General features: G+C 37.1%; 1 non-coding gene across 1 annotated transcript; it reads left to right on the top strand.

Annotated features, from left to right (window-relative positions):
* The first annotated feature begins 13,758 nt into the window (after positions 1 to 13,758).
* On the top strand, positions 13,759 to 13,864 carry LOC140815756 (small nucleolar RNA R71). Its single transcript, XR_012114403.1, has one exon. It is a non-coding gene; the product is annotated as a small nucleolar RNA R71 (small nucleolar RNA).
* Positions 13,865 to 20,327: the final 6,463 nt, after the last annotated feature.

Below are 20,327 nucleotides of genomic sequence, written 5' to 3'. Positions count from 1 at the left end.
GATCTTGATCTAATTGAGGGTTCTTGGAATTGGATAATAGATTTATAATAATAATAATAATAATAATAATAATAATAATAATAATAATAATAATAATAATAATTATTATTTGATCAAATTTAAAGATGAAAAATGAGAGGCAAGATGAATATATATATATAGAGGTACTAGCGGAGTAATGGTTTGTGGACACGGGAGAGAAGTACAATGAGGCTTTTTAAATCAATCTCTATGTAATTAATTAGTCAAAAGGAAGATATTAAATCTACTTGAGATTGACCCAATTTCCCTTGAATAGATTTCTTTCAAGGCAAAAACTTGTGTGAGACGATCTCACAGATCGTATTTTGTGAGATAGATATCTCATTTGAGTCATCCATGAAAAAATATTACTTTCTATGCTAAGAGTATTACTTTTTATTGTGAATATCGGTAAAGTTGACTCGTCTCATGGATAAAGATTCGTGAGACCGTCTCACAAGAGACCTATTCTTCTTTCAATGGAGCACCTCATTATGGAAGTACGCGATTTTTTTAAAAAAATATATAGCATGTTGTATGCAATTTATGCATTATCAAATTATTTATTGATTTCTATTTTGTCAAATTTCAATTTTATTTCATCATTTTTTTTCTTTATTTATTTTGTGTGTGTGTCAATTTCTGTAATTTTTTCATGTGGCGATCATGTGTTCAATGAGTGATACACAATTTTTGTTACGGGTCTAAAATCAATTATGATAACAGAACGAAGTAGAGGTGGAGCCACCCCAAACTTTTTTTTAAAAAAATTATTAGTTATATATATATATATATATATATATATATATATATATATATATATATATGGATTTGATTCGTTGGATTTATACATTTGTTAATGCGAAAGCAAGAAACCACATCATCTTCTTCACATCATTTTCCCGTTTCAACTTTTTTCCAAAAGTTCAATTTATATCTAGATAAATTTTATATTTCTTTAAACTAGTTTATTTTTATTTTTTTAATTTCATTGGTGTGTGCTATTGTGGGTTTTTTGAAAATAATTGTGAAGTGAACCTTTTGAAATAATTTCATTTCATTTGTATGATTTTCTGTGCCATTTTTTTGTATTCTCTTCATTGGAAAATGAAAATGATGTGCGTTTTCAAGTGGTTCTTTCATTATAAATTAGTATTTTATTATTTTTTAATGTTTAAATATTTAATTTATTTTATTTTATTGTTGAATCAGTCAAACTCATAGGGGAAATGTTTTTGGGTATGCCCCTGTAACGAATCAAAATGCAAAAGATAAACTTCCCCAAATTTTAAATCTTGTTACCCATTGTTTTTGTTGATTTGTAATAATGGATATCTTTATATATATATATATATATATATATATATATATATATATATATTGACACGACTTCTTATATTTAAAACCCTATTTTCTAGAGGTACCCCGGCTTCTACGTTGAAAACAATAAACTTCATTGTTCAAATTTTACACTTTTTAAAATAATAAAACCGACCAGTTAATCAATGTAAATACTATGGGTGAGTCTCATGTGAGACCGTCTCACGGATCATAATATGTGAGACGGGTCAACCCTACCCATATTCACAATAGAAAGTAATACTCTTAGCATAAAAAGTAATACTTTTTAATGGGTGATCCAAATAAGAGATCCGTCTCACAAATATGACCCGTAAGACCGTCTCATAGAAGTTTTTGCCAAATACTATTTAGAAAAAGATATAGTTTGCATAATTTCATTTTTTTTAAAGAATTAGAAAATGCTTTATGAACGTTCCTTAATTTTTTGTTATATATTGGATGTAATAATTATCTCTGTTATTGTTTGTAGAGCAATCAAGCCCTAAATTTTGGATTGTTATACAGTTCAATAGATTTGAGTTGCATCGTTACTATCAGCTATAACTTTTGGTAAAACGACAAGTGATCGGTCATACATTTAGTATCAGATCTAATATCACGATTTCAATTCTCATTTATTACAAACAGTTCAATTATTATAACGAAAATTGTCAAGATTTAATAATTATCCTTGTGTTAAGTGCAATAATTGTCCATGTTTGGTAGAGCGATCGAACCGTGATGTTTGAGCTGCTGTGCGGTTTAAAAGATTTGAGTTGCACTATTACCATTAACTATAGTTTTTGGTAAAGCGGCAAGCGCTCGGTCCTACAATTGGTATCAGAGCCAAGGTCACGGGTTCGATTCTCATTGATAGCAAGGAGTGCAATTATTGAGAGGAAGATTGTGTTTGGTGCAATAATTGTCCGTGCTTGGTAGAGCGATCGAACCGTGGTGCTTACTGTGCGGTTTAAAAGATTTGAGTTGCACCATTACCACTAGCTATAACTTTTGGTAAAGCGACAAGCGCTCGGTCCTATCTCTTGTAAGAAGAGATGTTGAACTGTGGTATCTCGATAACATCAAGCAAGCATTCATATAAAATCAATAATTTATTGAGGACGGCGAATACTGTCACCCTCAACGCCTTTGCTTTTAATTAAGTTGCATCAAAATTGATAACAAAATAACAAAAGTCGGAAATTATAAGGTAAACCAATTAACCAAGAGCCTTATTTAATTACATGTTTTTAAAGAAAGATGGTGACCTTCAAGGCCGACCTCTTCTTTACTTGTACACAATTATATACACGTGGTTCAATCTTGTTCTTGTTCTTGTTCGACAATGTTTAAATAAAAAGAATCAAATATTTTTTTTAAAAAAAAAAACTAAAAACATGACTAAAATCTACATAAATTTATTAATATATCTTAAATATCTCGTGTAATTAGTGATTAAATTATTTATTTTTTCACGTCAATATTATCCATAATTATTTATATTTAATATTGTACATTATTTTATGCATTTACCAGTTTAATCTACTTTCATTGATAATTGTTTAATTAAATTTGAATTTTATAATAAAAATATAGTTTATAAGTATAATAATTATGTGTATGCAACGTGTGCATCGAGTAGCTAGCTAGTTAGCTTTTATTTAATTTATATATTAGTGAATGTATATATTTTTTCAATATTATAACTTTTTTTATTTTCTTAAAACATACAATTTTTTTTAAAAAAATTGACACTGCTGATTTTATTTATTAATTTTTTAGGAGAATGATGATAGTTGTCTACATATGACGAAAGAAGACGTCAAGTGGATATTGAAAATGGAGAGAAGTATTTGATGTTCTCAAGGAATTAAAAGAAGGTTTTGGAGGTTTGTGAAAATTATTAAAGCTCAGATAAGATTGCTGACCATGCTTGCATTTTGCAACACAAAATTATTATTCCATGTACTTCAAAAAGTGCATGAAACAAAATAATATAAGGAAAATTATAATTTTAGTCCATAAAATTATTTCTTGCAAAATTTTGTTCTGTATTGTTAAATTTCAATTTTAATATGATATCATTGTATTTTTTTTTTTTTCTAATTTTAACCCTTTCTCCGACATATATAGCGCTGACTTGATGCCAATGATGAAGTTTACGTGTACACTGTTACATAAGAAGTTTCTATAAAGTTTTATTAAAATTGCCAAAAATTGAAATATATATGAATAAAACTCCATTTTAGCAATACCGATGACATAAATTGAAAAGTGATAAATAATGATGATGAAAAAGAACCAATTTCTCATAATATTAATATCAATACAAATATGAGAAATCAAGAAATAAAATAATACATCCTTTAAAAGTAAAGAAGCAACTATGCAACGGATAATGATTACTTGCATGATCACATGAACTCAAGGCTGTTTGGAATAATATGGTCGTTCACTATTTATGATTTTCAGGAATAATATTTTTTAAATTGTGAGATGAACGTAGTTGGAGATAAGTAAAATAAGTAAGAAAATGTTTTTTTTTTGTCCCGAATTTGCGACTTACCTAGTTTTAAAAAATATATATGAATCGTTCCAATAAAAATAATAAGGAATTTAAAAATAAATATCATTTGTGTACATAAATATATCACAAAAACTCCTATAAAACATCTCAAATATAAATTTTATGAGACAAATTTTTTACCTGATTCGATCCATGAAAAATTATTAGTCTTTATGTTATTTTTTTCATTCTAGATATAGACAGATCAATCCGTCTCACAAATATATAAACGTGCATCCAGGGTATCTTAAACCTACCGAAATTTGTCCTTTTTTTACAGCCTTACTATGACAGCTCATTTGTGCAATATAACTATGAATTTAGAAGTAAGAAACCAAGATTCTATCATGTACAAGCCATAAAAATGAAAATATAAGAAAATATATCATATTTTTCATGCAATCATGTTAGATACACATAATATGATATGAACATTGAGTGAAGGTAGATTAAGGTATGTCTTTGCGTGTTTCACGCGTGAAAACAATCCTTGACACGAGGGACATTGGCAGAGAGACGGGGGAGAAGATCTTGCTGAATTTCCTTCAAGTTCACGTGAATAAATTTTTTTTAAAAGAAAACTGTGTGGTGTGTGTGTTTGTGTGCTGATGGAGAAAACCCTAGATCTCTGATCGAGCAAAACTTGCACAGTAAAATCCCCAATAAAAATATGATTTTGTATGCTCAAAATAAATCGCAAGTGCACGATGTCAAGTTATAATATAGTGTACGTGAGTACGAGTATCGTTCCACTGAAGACTGTGTTTAACAATTATTATTTTAGTTATTAAAACTTTAGCGACGAAATTTGATTGTTTGTTTTATGACTAATAAATTCAATAAAATTTAAATAAACAAGCTCAAAGATTAAATGATGAAATATGAATGCTAAATCAATGGATTAAATTTCAAATGATAAAAGAATTTGTTGGGAATTCTGGTTCACCTACCCCTTATTGATTAATTAATTCGTTCGATTGTGTTCTACGCTTCCGACAGAATTTCCTATTCAATTGAACACACTCTCTCGAGCTATGCCAAACTAATTCACTCAATGAAGTAATTAAATGTCTTTAATTATTTATCAAGAATGAACCGCATTTCGATTGATGAAATCCCCTAGTTTTCGACCCTAAGGACTATGACTATCGGCACGTATCCAATTTCATATGTCTATGCAAATTGTAGATCCACAGATTATACTACTCGATCCTATCACTAGTTATTCTCTCGAACTCACTCGTGATATAAAATTGTCGTAAAAGTTAGCTACGCTCAAACGACACAATAAAAATCGTAGTACAATCAAGAATAAAGCACAACTCAAAATATAAATTAATCAACTAAAAGTTTGGGGTAGGATCCCCTTTAATCCCAACAAATATGAAAGTTAGCTACTAGAATTCATAATGAAAATAAGCAAAACAATATTTAAACAACGGAAAATAAACTAGAAATACGAGACGTGACGAAATCTGCGAAGAACGATGCCCGGAAGCCGTCGAATCTTCAATCCAAGTGCAAAGGCTCTCCAAAAACTCCTTGTGCTCCTGCAAATCCGTCTGAATAATCCCCCAAAAACGTGCAATAGCCTTACCATATCAACCACACCTCCAAAATAAGGTAGAGAATCGCGGACGATAATTTCCAAAAATAGGCGGCGCTCGGGCGGTAGAAAAGTACCGCTCGAGCACCACACTTTCTGTAATTCTCCTTGGCACATGCAGCATTCGCGCTCGGGCGGTAGAAAACTACCGCTCGAGCGCCGACCTTTCTGTCTTCGGATGCACCTTCTCGCGCCCGGGCGGTAGAAATGTACCGCCCGAGCGCCAAACTTTCTGTCTTCTTCTCTTTGCTAGTCAAATGTGGCGCCCGGGCGTTAGAAATCTACCGCTCGAGCGCCGAACTTTCTGTCCAAAGTTCCTTGTCTTCAACACTTTACACTTTGCTTCATTCTTGGTTTTTCCGACCATTTTTCCTGCAATTTCATCACATACAAGTGAGACATGATAAAATGCAAATGATTACTCGAAAATGAACAAAAAGTAAAAGAAATGCATGCATGCACAGTGCAAACACAACTAAACCAATGCAATAAAACACGTAAAAACGACACATATCAACCCCCTCATACTAACCTTTTGCTCGCCCTCGAGCAAAATAGGTTAAAGCACGAGATTTTAAACAAACACAACGAACACAACACACTCAAACAAGAAATAACCAACACAAGTAAATGTCAATGGTGAGTTAACAACTTTTATGTCATGCCTCAGTGAACTTTCCCACATATAGATCATAATCAAGTCAAATCGCAAACGAATACTCATTCTCATCTACACATAACTCTTGACACTCATTTGAACGTGTGTGTGTGTCATGATGGGTCTAGTCATTCGTATTTCAAATAGATCAATTATCAAATCATGCGAGTCACTCAATTAATACTTCAATACAAGTCTCACTAGCATGCACCCCCGTGTCCATTTATCACTAGCCATAAATTGAACTTTATTCAACTTTTAAGTGCAGATAAGGGTGTCGAAAAGAAGGAAAATAAGCTCAAGTGGCTAAAAGTTGGGAGTACACCGATCATTTTCATTGTGCAATCGTCAAGACTTTTCGTCTGACTTTCCTCGTCTCCTTACATCTCCAACTTTTAGCCTAGGAATAGAATTTCATTCCTTTTATTTCGGCTCCCCCTCACCTTACATCTCCTTCTTTCTTCTCTTTTTCTCTTTTTTTTTTTAAATGCACAATTTTCACACATGTACTCCCTAGGCTAAGAATATATACTTTGGATTACAGCTGGTTAGGAGTATGACATTTTAATTCAGTGCATGGGAAAGTAGGTAAATGTAAAGTTCAAGGCAAATCAAATTTCTCATTCAATGTCCCAATTAGCGACTTATTTTCACGGGTTTACATGCTAAATCAACTCATAAATGGTGCCTTTCAAGTTAACCACACAAAACTTTCAAATTTCACCATTATTCCTACAAAATTCTAGTCCCCACACATATGTGCTCAAAAAGTTCAAACTTTGTACCAAAATTCATGCGTCAACAATCAAGAGTATCATTCATGAAGTGACCCAATCAATATTTTTGTATATTGTCAATTCAACATCATCATTGGCTCATAAACTATGTCTCCTTACCATAAACGATACCAAACATGAACTAAACAAACATAACGATCTACCCCCTCATACTAGAGTTGTGCAATGCCCTCATTGCACAAAACGAAACAAACACTAACAACAAAACAACTCATGAATGTAAATGCAAACACAAATGCAGACTACATAAACATGAAAGCTAATAAACATGCTAGACGGAAATAATGATAAGAAAGAAAAATCAGAAAAGCGGTAAAGGAAAAAAAATGCGAAGTAGGGGAAACAGTAAACTCCCCTGATCAAGTGTCATCCTCATCCTGCTCCGGCGGTGGCACTCCTGCGGCCTCCCCATGTTGAGAGTAATCATACTGGAACCGGAATGGGGGAGGGGGTAGCGGAGACGGTGGGCTGGTCGATGGGTCAACGCCCCCTTGCACAAGCAGTGAGCGCATCATGGAGTCAATGTGAGACAGATGGTCGGTGACATACGAGTTGAATTGACCCTGATGCGTTTGGAAGGCGAGATTCTCAGCCATCATATCGGTGTGAGTTCTCCGGCGGGGTGGTGGTGGGAGGTGGCGTGGGATGTTGGTGCTAGATCCACCGGCGTTCTCCTCCCGAGAGGGAAATTAACTGATTCGCTTAGCTCGTTTCCGCTGGAGGTCTTCGACACAAATAGGCTTCATGGGTTGCAACCACTCCTCATCATCGCGAAACACGACTCCCGCTCTAGCGCACAACTCGGAGATAATGGTGGGGAAGAACAGGCCCACATGACTGTTGTGGGCACTCAGTGTGATTTGTGAATTGATGAGTGTGCCCACGTTGATGGCGTATCCCTCGGTCAACGCATAATGCAGCACCGCTCGCTCTTTCTGGACCTCGCTCTTATGCGAGACCGGCATCATTCTCCGAGCCACAAATAAATACCACAGGGCAACTTCGGTTTTCAAATACTTCTCGTCAAAACAACTCGGCGAGCCGCCCAATGGTTTCCATATTGCGCCCGGATGGCACAATGTGGCGAGAATCGTATCATAATTCGGGTTAGCAACCAATGTCTGGAAGTGGGAGTCGTCAACCTCCGCCGTCCCTAACAGTGCGTTGATCGTCATCGAGTCATATGGTACATGCTTACCTCTCACAAACACCAAACCATTTCGCCCCTCCGCTGCGTTGGCGTAAAATTCGCGAACCACAGACACTACCGCTGCCTTAGGTTGCTCACCGTATTGTTCCCAACCACGCCTTTGCAAATCAACAATAATATCCAAGTATCTGTCCTCTAACTGTCGCCGGACTCCTCTCTCGGCTATTGGGTTGCGATGAATTTTCGCATGCTCGTATCGAGCCCTAGCTTCTATACTAACAAACCGTGCCCTATCAAACGATGATGAAGAGGAGGAACCGGGGTTACCTTTTTGCTTTTTGAGAGCCATTGTGTTGGACAAGTTGAATCTTTGAGTTGGAGAATGGTGTTCTTACTTCCCAAGGGAGTTTGTGCCTTGTTGCCGGAGACTAGAGTGGATATTGAACGCCTGCACCACAAAATTGAAAGAACAAAATGAGAGTAGTGAGGGATTTTTGAGAGGGGAATTTGGGGATTAGGGATTTTGAGAAAGAAAATTTCGTGCAGAATGAAGAAAGGGGAAGGGGATCTGCGCTTTAAAAGGCTTCGCGCTCGAGCGGTAAAATATTACCGCTCGAGCGCCGAGTCCTCGGGGAAAAGTTAGTAGAGGCAAATGCTCGCGCTCGAGCGGTAAAATATTACCGCCCGAGCGCCAAGCTCTCTGGACTTCTGTATTAGCTTCGCGCTCGAGCGGTAATAAATTACCGCCCGAGCGCCGAGTTCTCGGGAAAAATTCACATTCCACCTTTTTTTTTATATATATATATATATAAAACAACAGTAAAACAAAATATGCTGACACGAAAGAAAAAGAAAATTAAATTAAATGCAAGAGAAGGGAAAAGAAGTAAGTTCTCAATTTATCGTCGAGAGCTTGACTGTCGGTCTGTCTCAGTTCGGCGTGTCTTGGAACCGAGTGATTCCAAGTTGCGGCTCAATTGTGCCACCCATGTAGTGCTTCAGTCGCTGGGCATTGACCGTAAATGCCCCATCCTTCCCATCTTTCAATTCTACAGCTCCCGATGGATAAACTTTCGAGATCACGAATGGACCGGACCATCGTGACTTCAATTTCCCAGGAAATAGTCGCAACCGGGAGTTGTAGAGTAGGACACTTTCGCCTTCTTTGAATTCTCTCTCGATGATCCTCTTATCATGAGCCTTCTTTGTTTTCTCTTTGTATGACAATGCAAGATCATAGGCCAGATTTCGGAACTCCTCCAATTGATCTAGTTGAAGCAACCGTCGTTCACCTGCATCAGTAAAGTTAAAGTTTAGTGCTTTGGTTGCCCAATATGCGCGATGCTCTAACTCTACAGGTAAGTGACATGCTTTACCAAACAATAATCTGTACGGTGTCGTGCCTATTAGTGTTTTGAAAGCAGTCCTATATGCCCAAAGAGCATCATCTAATCTCACCGACCAATCCTTCCTACTGACACCTACCACCTTCTCCAAAATTCGCTTTATCTCTCGGTTAGACACCTCAACTTGCCCACTCGTCTGGGGGTGATAAGGGGTAGAGATCTTATGTGTGACACCATATTTGCTTAAAAGTTTTTCAAAGAGTTTGTTGCAAAAATGAGTGCCACCATCACTAATGATTGCTCGTGGTGTTCCAAAGCGGTTAAAAATGTTTTTCTTCAAAAATTTTAGAACCACTTGAGCATCATTAGTGGCGTATGCTTCCGCCTCTACCCACTTAGACACATAATCCACCGCCACCAAAATGTATTTTTTCGTGAAAGAACTGGGAAACGGTCCCATGAAATCTATTCCCCACACATCAAAAACCTCACACTCAATGATATTATTTAAAGGCAATTCGTGACGGTTAGAGATGTTACCTGTCCGTTGGCATTTATCACATGCTAGCACATAAGAACGAGCATCTTTAAAGAGGGTTGGCCAATAAAAGCCACATTCGAGTACCTTAGATGCCGTCCTCGTTGGTCCAAAGTGACCACCTACCTCACGGTCATGGCAATGAGTAAGATCGATCCCATCTCTTCCTCCGCCACACATCTCCGAATCATAGAATCTGCACAAATCTTAAACAAGAAAGGTTCTTCCCAAAAATAATATTTCACGTCCGAAAAGAATTTCTTTCTTTGGTGAAATGTAAGATTTGGAGGAGGTGAGCCTGTAACAAGAAAATTCGCAAGATTTGCATACCATGGACAATTTTTTACCTCAAACAACTGCTCATCCGGAAACCAATCATTAATCGCATCAGTCACACAATCATTACTGATAAATTCTAATCTAGACAAATGATCTGCAACCACATTCTCAACACCCTTCTTATCTTTTATTTCCACATCAAATTCTTGCAATAATAAAATCCACCGAAGTAAGCGTGGCTTTGCATCTTTCTTTGCAAGTAAATATTTAAGGGCAGAGTGATCAGTAAACACAATTACTTTCGACAAAACAAGATAAGCATGAAACTTGTCAAGTGCAAACACTACTGCAACTAACTCTTTTTCGGTGGTGGCATAATTCAATTGTGCTTCATCTAGAGTCCTACTTGCATAGTATATGGTGTGAAATACCTTGTTTTGTCTTTGTCCGAGGACAGCACCTACCGCAGTATCGCTGGCGTCGCACATGATCTCGAAGGGCAGATCCCAATCCGGTGCCACCAAGATAGGAGCCGTCACTAAGCGCTCTTTCAACTTCTCGTATGCCTGCAAGCAAGCAGAATTGAAATCAAAAGGCACATCTTTCATGAGTAAAGAAGATAAAGGTTTTGCAATTTTAGAAAAATCTTTGATGAAACGTCGGTAAAAACTGGCGTGGCCTAGAAAACTTCTAACTCCCTTTATGGACGCCTGCGGTGGTAAGTTCTTGATAACTTCAACTTTCGCCTTATCCACCTCTATTCCGTGCCCCGAAACCTTGTGCCCTAGGACAATTCCCTCTTGTACCATAAAGTGGCATTTTTCCCAATTAAGCACCAAGTTTGTCTCCTCACATCTCCTCAACACTGCCTGCAAGTTCTGCAAACAATCATTAAAAGACGAGCCAAAAATCGAGAAGTCATCCATAAATATCTCAAGAAAAGTTTCAATCATATCATGGAATATAGCAGTCATGCATCGCTGAAAAGTGGCAGGGGCATTACACAAACCAAATGGCATCCGTCTAAAAGCAAAAGTGCCATAAGGACAAGTGAAGGTGGTTTTCTCTTGGTCCTCGGGCGCAATCATGATTTTGTTATACCCAGAATACCCATCTAAAAAACAATAGAACTCATGACCCGCTAACCTCTCAAGCATTTGATCAATAAAGGGAAGGAGAAAGTGGTCTTTACGGGTAGCATCATTCAATTTCCTATAATCAATGCACACACGCCATCCCGTAACAGTCCTAGTGGGTATTAATTCATTATTTTCATTTGTGATAACAGTAATCCCACCTTTCTTTGGCACACACTGAACAGGACTTACCCATGCACTATCAGATATAGGATAGATAATACCTGCGTCGAGAAGCTTAATTGTTTCAGCCTTTACTACCTCTTGCATCTTTGGATTTAATCGTCTTTGAGGTTGCACAAGAGGTGAGTACTTCTCTTCCATCAAGATCTTGTGCATGCAGACGGATGGATTTATTCCTTTGATATCTGCCACCTTCCACGCAAATGCGCCCTTGTGCGCTTTCAAAACTTCCAACAGCTTGTCCTCCATCACATCTGTCAAAGCAGCAGAGATAATGATAGGTAAAGTGTTATTCTCACCTAAGTATACGTACTTGAGGTGTGGAGGCAACGGCTTTAGCTCAAGCGTTGGTGGATCCTCGATGCTTGACCTTTGAGGGATCAAATCTCTTCGTTCTCCTAGATCCTCCAGTCGCATCCTCATTGGCCTTCTCCATGGTTGGTTGGCATTAAAGTGTGCCACAATTTCAGCCCTTTCTTCGTCTAACTCCTCTTCTCCCAATTCAGTATTGATAGTGGCCTCTAAAGGGTCCCTAAGAGCATCCTGCACATAGTTGGATACAAGAGAGTCAAAAGCATCAATTCGAAAACAACTATCAGAATGCAGTGTGTGCTTAAGTGCATTAAAAACATCAAATGTAATCTCTTCTTCGCCCACTCTCAATCTCAACTTTCCCTCTTGCACATCAATAAGTGCCTTGCCAGTTGCAAGGAATGGTCTCCCCAAAATCAGAGGCATCTCTGTATCCTCTTCCATGTCGAGCACCACGAAGTCTGCAGGAAAAATGAATTTGTCCACTTTTACTAGCACATCCTCAATCACTCCGCGGGGGTACTTGACAGACCTGTCAGCCAGTTGCAAGGACATCCTCGTCGGCTTAGGCTCTCCTAATCCGAGTTTCCTGAAAACAGATAAGGGCATCAGATTAATACTTGCACCAAGATCACACAACGCTTTACGAAAAACAACATCACCAATCATGCAAGGGATAGAAAAACTCCCTGGGTCTTTTAGTTTCGGTGGGATTTTGTTTTGCACCAAAGCAGAGCAACTTTCGGTCAAATTTACCGTCATGTGATCCTCCAATTTTCTCTTGTTGGCTAAGATGTCCTTCAAAAATTTAGCATAACTAGGCATTTGCATCAAAGCATCGGCAAAAGGAATATTAATATGCAATTTTTTAAACACTTCTAAAAACTTACCGAATTGTGCATCTAGTTTTGCCTTTTTTAATGCTGCAGGAAAAGGTGGAGGGATAACAATCTTAGGTTGTGCAGTGAGTGCTGGTGTAGAGTTAAATGACTTACCTTGAGACGTCGCAGCATGTTCATCCGGCACTTGGCTTTTCTCTTTTTCTCTAGGCTCCAAAACTTTTCCGCTCTTCAACTCAATGGCCTTCACTTGCTCTTTTGGATTAGTCTCGGTATTACTTGGAAAGGTGCCCGGCTCTCTACTTGCTATCATCTTGGCCAACTGTCCAATTTGATTCTCGAGCCCTTTTATTGATGCATCTTGGTTTTGGAGTCGAGTTTCAGTGGATGAGATAAACTTAGACATCATTTGTTCCAAGTTGGACTTTTCTTTTCTAGGAGCATTGGATCTGTACATCGGTTGTTTCCCATATTGTTGTCCTCCTTGCGGCCTATTATGACTGTTTTGACCGCCCCATGAGAAGTTGGGATGTTGCCTCCACTCAGGATTATATGTGTTCGAGTAAGGGTCATTCCTTGGGCGGTTTTGGACTCCTACTTGATTCACCGGTGCCTCATCTTGCACATAGAAGGGATTTCCATCTTGACAGTCTTTCACATAGTGTTCCCCTCCACACTTCTCACAGAATATCTCTTGAAGACGCATAGCCGTGCCACTCACGTTCAAGCCGTCTATTTTCATGTTTAAAGCGTCAAGTTGTGCCGTAATAACAGAAAAATCAGTTACCTGGTGAACTCCGGCACTTCTCCGCTGGTTGTTCCTGTCAGATTGAGGATGATAGCTGCTCGCAGCCATCTCCTCCAACAACTCATATCCTTCTTCCGCAGTCTTCCTCAAAAGGTTCCCACACGCAGCAGCATCTATCATAGTACGGTTAGGAGTAAGCAAACCGTAATAAAAGGTTTGAACGACTAACCCAAGTGGCAACTCGTGATGTGGGCATCTTCGTAATAGATCTTTGAAACGCTCCCACGCCTCATATAGTGACTCTTGATCGAACTGAGCAAATGTTGTGATGTCTGCCCGCAGCTTCATGGTCTTCGACGGAGGAAAGTATTTGATGAGAAACGCCTTCACCATGTCCTCCCATGTAGCTATCGAACCTACAGGTAAACAATTCAACCAAGCTTTAGCTTTATCACGCAAAGAGAAAGGAAATAAACGCAGTCTAACAACATCATCAGAAACTCCATTAAATTTAAAAGTATCGCAAATCTCAAGAAAATCCGCGATGTGTGTGTTTGGATCGTCCACAGCAGTTCCTCCAAATTGGACGGTGTTCTGAATCATCTGGATAATGGCTGGTTTGATTTCGAAGTGATTTGCCCGCACGATAGGTCTCACAATGCTAGGGCGTGCACCCTCCAAAGAAGGTTGGGCATACTCCAGCATTGGTATGCGGCGTGGCATCTCGATATGTCTCTCCTCACGCTGTTCCTCCTCGCGTTCTGGCTCGTGTCTCTCCATAAGTTCTTTAAGCCTCTGCTGTTGTCTCCTTCTGCGGAAGGTTCTTTCAATTTCAGGATCGAATTCAAGCTCCACGTCAAGTGACTTTGGCATGCACTGGAAGGGATATCTGTAAGAAAATGTGAAGTGTTATCTCAAGAGAAATGAAATAATGCTAAAGGAAATAACTAAAAATAAAATTGTAGATTAACAGTCCCCGGCAACGGCGCCAAAAACTTGATCGAGCAAAACTTGCACAGTAAAATCCCCAATAAAAATATGATTTTGTATGCTCAAAATAAATCGCAAGTGCACGATGTCAAGTTATAATATAGTGTACGTGAGTACGAGTATCGTTCCACTGAAGACTGTGTTTAACAATTATTATTTTAGTTATTAAAACTTTAGCGACGAAATTTGATTGTTTGTTTTATGACTGATAAAATTCAAGAAAATTTAAATAAACAAGCTCAAAGATTAAATGATGAAATATGAATGCTAAATCAATGGATTAAATTTCATTTGATAAAAGAATTTGTTGGGAATTCTGGTTCACCTACCCCTTATTGATTAATTAATTCGTTCGATTGTGTTCTACGCTTCCGACAGGATTTCCTATTCAATTGAACACACTCTCTCGAGCTATGCCAAACTAATTCACTCAATGAAGTAATTAAATGTCTTTAATTATTTATCAAGAATGAACCGCATTTCGATTGATGAAATCCCCTAGTTTTCGACCCTTAGGACTATGACTATCGGCACGTATCCAATTTCATATGTCCTTTTAACGACACAATAAAAATCGTAGTACAATCAAGAATAAAGCACAACTCAAAATATAAATTAACCAACTAAAAGTTTGGGGTAGGATCCCCTTTAATCCCAACAAATATGAAAGTTAGCTACTAGAATTCCTAATGAAAATAAGCAAAACATTATTTAAACAACGGAAAATAAACTAGAAATACGAGACGTGACGAAATCTGCGAAGAACGATGCCCGGAAGCCGTCGAATCTTCAATCCAAGTGCAAAGGCTCTCCAAAAACTCCTTGTGCTCCTGCAAATCCGTCTGAATAATCCCCCAAAAACGTGCAATAGCCTTACCATATCAACCACACCTCCAAAATAAGGTAGAGAATCGCGGACGATAATTTCCAAAAATAGGCGGCGCTCGGGCGGTAGAAAAGTACCGCTCGAGTGCCACACTTTCTGTAATTCTCCTTGGCACATGCAGCATTCGCGCTCGGGCGGTAGAAAACTACCGCTCGAGCGCCGACCTTTCTGTCTTCGGATGCACCTTCTCGCGCCCGGGCGGTAGAAATGTACCGCCCGAGCGCCAAACTTTCTGTCTTCTTCTCTTTGCTAGTCAAATGTGGCGCCCGGGCGGTAGAAATCTACCGCTCGAGCGCCGAACTTTCTGTCCAAAGTTCCTTGTCTTCAACACTTTACACTTTGCTTCATTCTTGGTTTTTCCGACCATTTTTCCTGCAATTTCATCACATACAAGTGAGACATGATAAAATGCAAATGATTACTCGAAAATGAACAAAAAGTAAAAGAAATGCATGCATGCACAGTGCAAACACAACTAAACCAATGCAATAAAACACGTAAAAACGACACATATCAGTCTCTTAGTATAGGATGTGTGAGTTGCAAAAGAGTTTTAGGGCTTGAAAACATCTTGTGTTTTAATATAAAATACCATGGCAAAGGTTTAGGCCCAATAACATATGTATAGTAGGCTCATTAAAATGTAGGTAAAATATTTCGTTAATTTTCAAAAATATTAACCGAGCTTCCAAAAAATCTCTATTTTAATCAAAAATCAATTACGGTTTAAAATACGACTCAGCGTGTAAAAAATCACAGAAGACACCATTTTTGAAATTTCTCTTTAAAATATACCATGTATTAAATAATTAAAAATAATCATTTAATAAAAATATTTCCCCTTTATGTTTCATGTCTCCGTTCCTCGATCGCATCTCGAATAACCTTTAAAACACAATTTTAATGTATTCTAATAGAAAAACCTATTTTAAACATGTAAACATACCTATCACATTCAATAGATGCAATTAAAATAATTTAATTAGGTATTTTCTATTATTCCTAGATTTTCATGTAGTTGGATTACGTTATCGCATTTTGACCTTACAGGAGTAGTTATTTTCCTTTATTTATTTATTGTCATAAAAAATTCGTGCATTTAGTTGTGTCTGGTCATGCAAAGACTAGTTTAGAATGATTGGATGATGACATTTGGCCGATGAAAAATACGAATTTATGATAGACGCATAATTGATCTTGGTTACTCCATTATTTTAGGACATTTTTTTTGTTAAAGCATGAAATTCTTGTCTGAATGTTGAATTTATTAAAGCGCGTATGTTGTAACTAGTAAATTATGCGAATAGTAGTGAAATTCAAAAACTTTTATGGGGAATTTGAGAAGCATGAGGTGTTTGTTGAACTTGAATGTGTGTCCTTTGAAACGAAGTAGTTCTCATCAACATGAAAATGACTTTGGCAAATTTTTCATGGAATATTGATTGAGCCTACATTGTAACATGAATTCACAAGAAATTCATCTTTATATTGAGCCACATAAATGTATATGTAGAAAAAAAGAAAGAAACCAAAAGCCCAATATTCATATTCTAGGTAGTACACATGTGAATAAAAATTGCCCTTATGAAAGAAAATTTCTTGTAAAAAGGAACTTTTGAAAAAAAAGAGTAGTAAGATGAGGGGAAGCTAAATAAAAGAATGAAATCTTAATCTTATGCTAAAAATGAGGAACGTACAGAGTTGAATGGTAGTGGATGCAAAATCTACTATTGCATGAGTTAAAAGGAGATATATACACTTTTCTTGTTGATCATCCTATATGTTCCTTTGTAAAACTTATTTGAGCTATCATTTACAACTGAGAAGTCCTGATGATTCGTGTTTGCTGGATAGTAACTAGTAGAGAAGGGGTGTATGAAAGGAAGACTTGCACCAATATGTCGCTTAAATTACTTGCAATTTTGGAGAATGAATCTATTTGAAATACAATCTACTAGACACAACATAGCATACAGACATTCATCATGTTCAACAAAGAAATTTAGTGTGTAAACTTCAAGGGGTTTATGTTGTGTTTGGATTGATGAGAAATATGTTGGAGATTCACTGAGACATGAATGAAATCCTTGAAATCATCGTTGAACTAGTTTTTGTTGCTTTTGTTTTGTCTTGTAATCTACTTCGTGTTAGACATGAATTTTATTGTGGCGATGATAACTAAGACCAGTAGACCAGCAGACCAGAACAATAGAATAACTTATCAGTAGCTGCTGATCTACTATAACTAAACCAGTAGAAAGGGATAACAATACAAAACCAGTAGAGAACGTTTTCTAACGTTGCTATCTTAATTGTTACCGTTAAAGAGTTCCTAGTACTAGTATTAATTGCAGCATTAAATACTATACGGAGTCATTTAATGCACTTTACCCAATTAAGTATAAAACAAGACTGATTGTTTTATAGCTTTTCTGCAGGAACTTCTTTCGGTAATAAAGCTGATTGTATCAGTTATCTGAAGACATACTCTGATTGTGAACGTTGAACTCAGTCGATTATATATACTTGGATCAAATCCTTGTTCGACACGACACTTCGCTTATTATCATTCTTCAAGGAACAAAGCTTCTCTCTTATCAGACGCATATCGAAATTCCTTGAGTAATCAAAAGTTCAACACAAAGAAAAGTAGCACACACTTCATAGCAAATATCTGATCTTTCGAAGATCATCTTGTGCTACTGATTCTTACACTCTTCACAATCTTTACATCATTTATACTTTATCAAGAAGATTCTGTAATCTGAAAAGAGTCTTTTCAGAACTTTGTGTTTCGTATTTTTATGAGTTGAGAAACTAAGAGTTTCAGTAGGCCGAAGTGTAAGTCCTTCTGAAGTGGGTGTGTACAAGACTTGTACTATAATATCCAAAGTCTTTTAGTTATACCTTCTGGAAACAGAAGAAGGGGAGACGTAGAAGAGTTTATCTTCGAGCTTCCATAAACAACTGCTGCCTACTGTTTTACTGTTTTTCAAACTACTTCATCAGATTGTTTCCGCACGTTATATTGTAATCAGGTGAAAGTTTACGCACAAGATCAACTACTACCCTTAACAGAATTTTAGTACCTCATCAGAACGAAAAACGAGTAGAGTTTATTCACCCCCCCTCTAAACTCAACTTCGATCCCCAACAATTGGTATCAGAGCAGGTTATTCTTGTTCGTGAAAAACTACAACAAATGGCACACTTCAGCAAGATCCCTATGTTCTCTAAGGAAGATTTTGATGACTGGAAGATAAGAATGCAAGCTCATCTTGCAGCACAAGATGATGACATGTGGTATGTCATCACAGATGGTCCACTGAAAATCTTAAAGCCTAACACAACTGTTGCTGTTACTGACGGTGCACCACAGATGGTCGAAAAATCAAGAAGTGAGTGGACCAGTGAAGATAAGAAAAAGGCCAATCTTGATAATGTGGCGAAGGATATATTGTATAAAACTCTCGACAAGAACACTTTCAGCAAGATTAAAATGTGTTCTACTGCAAAGGATATTAGGGAAAAGCTCATCCAGATATGTGAAGGAAATGAGCAAACGAAAGAAAACAAACTGTCTGTAGCAATTAAGAAGTTTGAAAATCTGAAAATGAGAGCTGGTGAAACTCTAAATGAGTTTGATGAAAGATTCAGTAGCCTGGTCAATGAGCTAGCTGCTCTGGGTAAAGAGCATAGCAACAGAGAAATAGCCCTCAAGGTGATGAGAGCCTTACCCAGAGAATGAGATGTTAAAACAATGGCTATGAGAGTTTCCAAAGACTTGAACAAATTGGAACTGCACGACTTATTTGCAGATCTGAAAGCCTACGAGTTCGAATTGGAAGTGAGAAGTGGAGAAGAGCCTTCAAGCCTACCCACCAAGGCTCTTGCTGTTACTCCTACTGCCACTACCTCTTCTACTGCTGCTGCAGTTGTACCTCAGGCATTACCTGCTGTGATCATTGACAATACAATGGAGAAGACTGCTGAACAAATCAGTAGTGATGCTATGTCCTTATTTGTAAAGAAATTCTCCAGGTTCATGAAGAAGAACCATCGAACCTATCAGGGTCCCAATCGCAACTTCAAGAAAGATTCACCATCTGGTGATATGGGATGCTTCAACTGTGGAAAGTTAGGTCACTTCATTGCAGATTGTCCTAAACCAAAGAAGGATGACCAAAAGAGAAAGGATCACAAGAGGAGTGACAAAAAGTCCAGAAGAGATCGAAAAGCGATGATTGCCGAAAAAAGCAAATTTAAGTGGGCGGACTCTAGTTCTGAGTCATCTGACTCAGAAAGTCATTCCAGTGATAGTGATGCAGAAGAAGTCAAATGTCTAATATTCAGGGTCGGTGAACTGATATCCTAACAAATGTTTATGTTGGGTTTGTTTCGTCCTTTTACTTCATTATTAATTTAGTTTATTAATTAATTCAAATATTGTTTTAATTAACTAAAGAATTTGATTTGAGATAAATTTGTCTAACCAATCTCGTTCAGATCGATACTCGTACTTTATACATTATATTATAACTCGATTTACGCACTTGAGATTTATTCGAACTTAAAAAATTAATTTTACTAAGGAATTTATAGTGCAAGAAAAGTTCGATCAAGAAGAACATTAATTAGCCCAAGCAATATAAAGCAAAGTTTATATTTACTTGGTTAGTTAACCAAATTCAATATAATTTTTGGGCCCTCGTTCTATGGAAAGTTAGATGGGTTTTTGAAGATCGATGCCACCTTTCTCGTATAAAAGCCAGGCCCACGATGATCACCCTTCTTGGATGAAAATCATATATTTATATACAATTTATTTTAGCATACAGCCTTTAATTTACTTCTCAAAATAGGAAAGGCCCTACGTGACAGAAACAGATTTAGAAGTATTCTCAGTTGAAAATGTAACAAGGTTTGTAAAA

The sequence above is a fragment of the Primulina eburnea genome, chromosome 15 (assembly GCF_022965805.1).
Source record: "Primulina eburnea isolate SZY01 chromosome 15, ASM2296580v1, whole genome shotgun sequence".
NCBI lineage: Eukaryota > Viridiplantae > Streptophyta > Magnoliopsida > Lamiales > Gesneriaceae > Primulina > Primulina eburnea.
The sequence above is the reverse complement of the archived record's forward strand: the minus strand, read 5'-3'. Positions and strand labels throughout refer to the sequence as shown.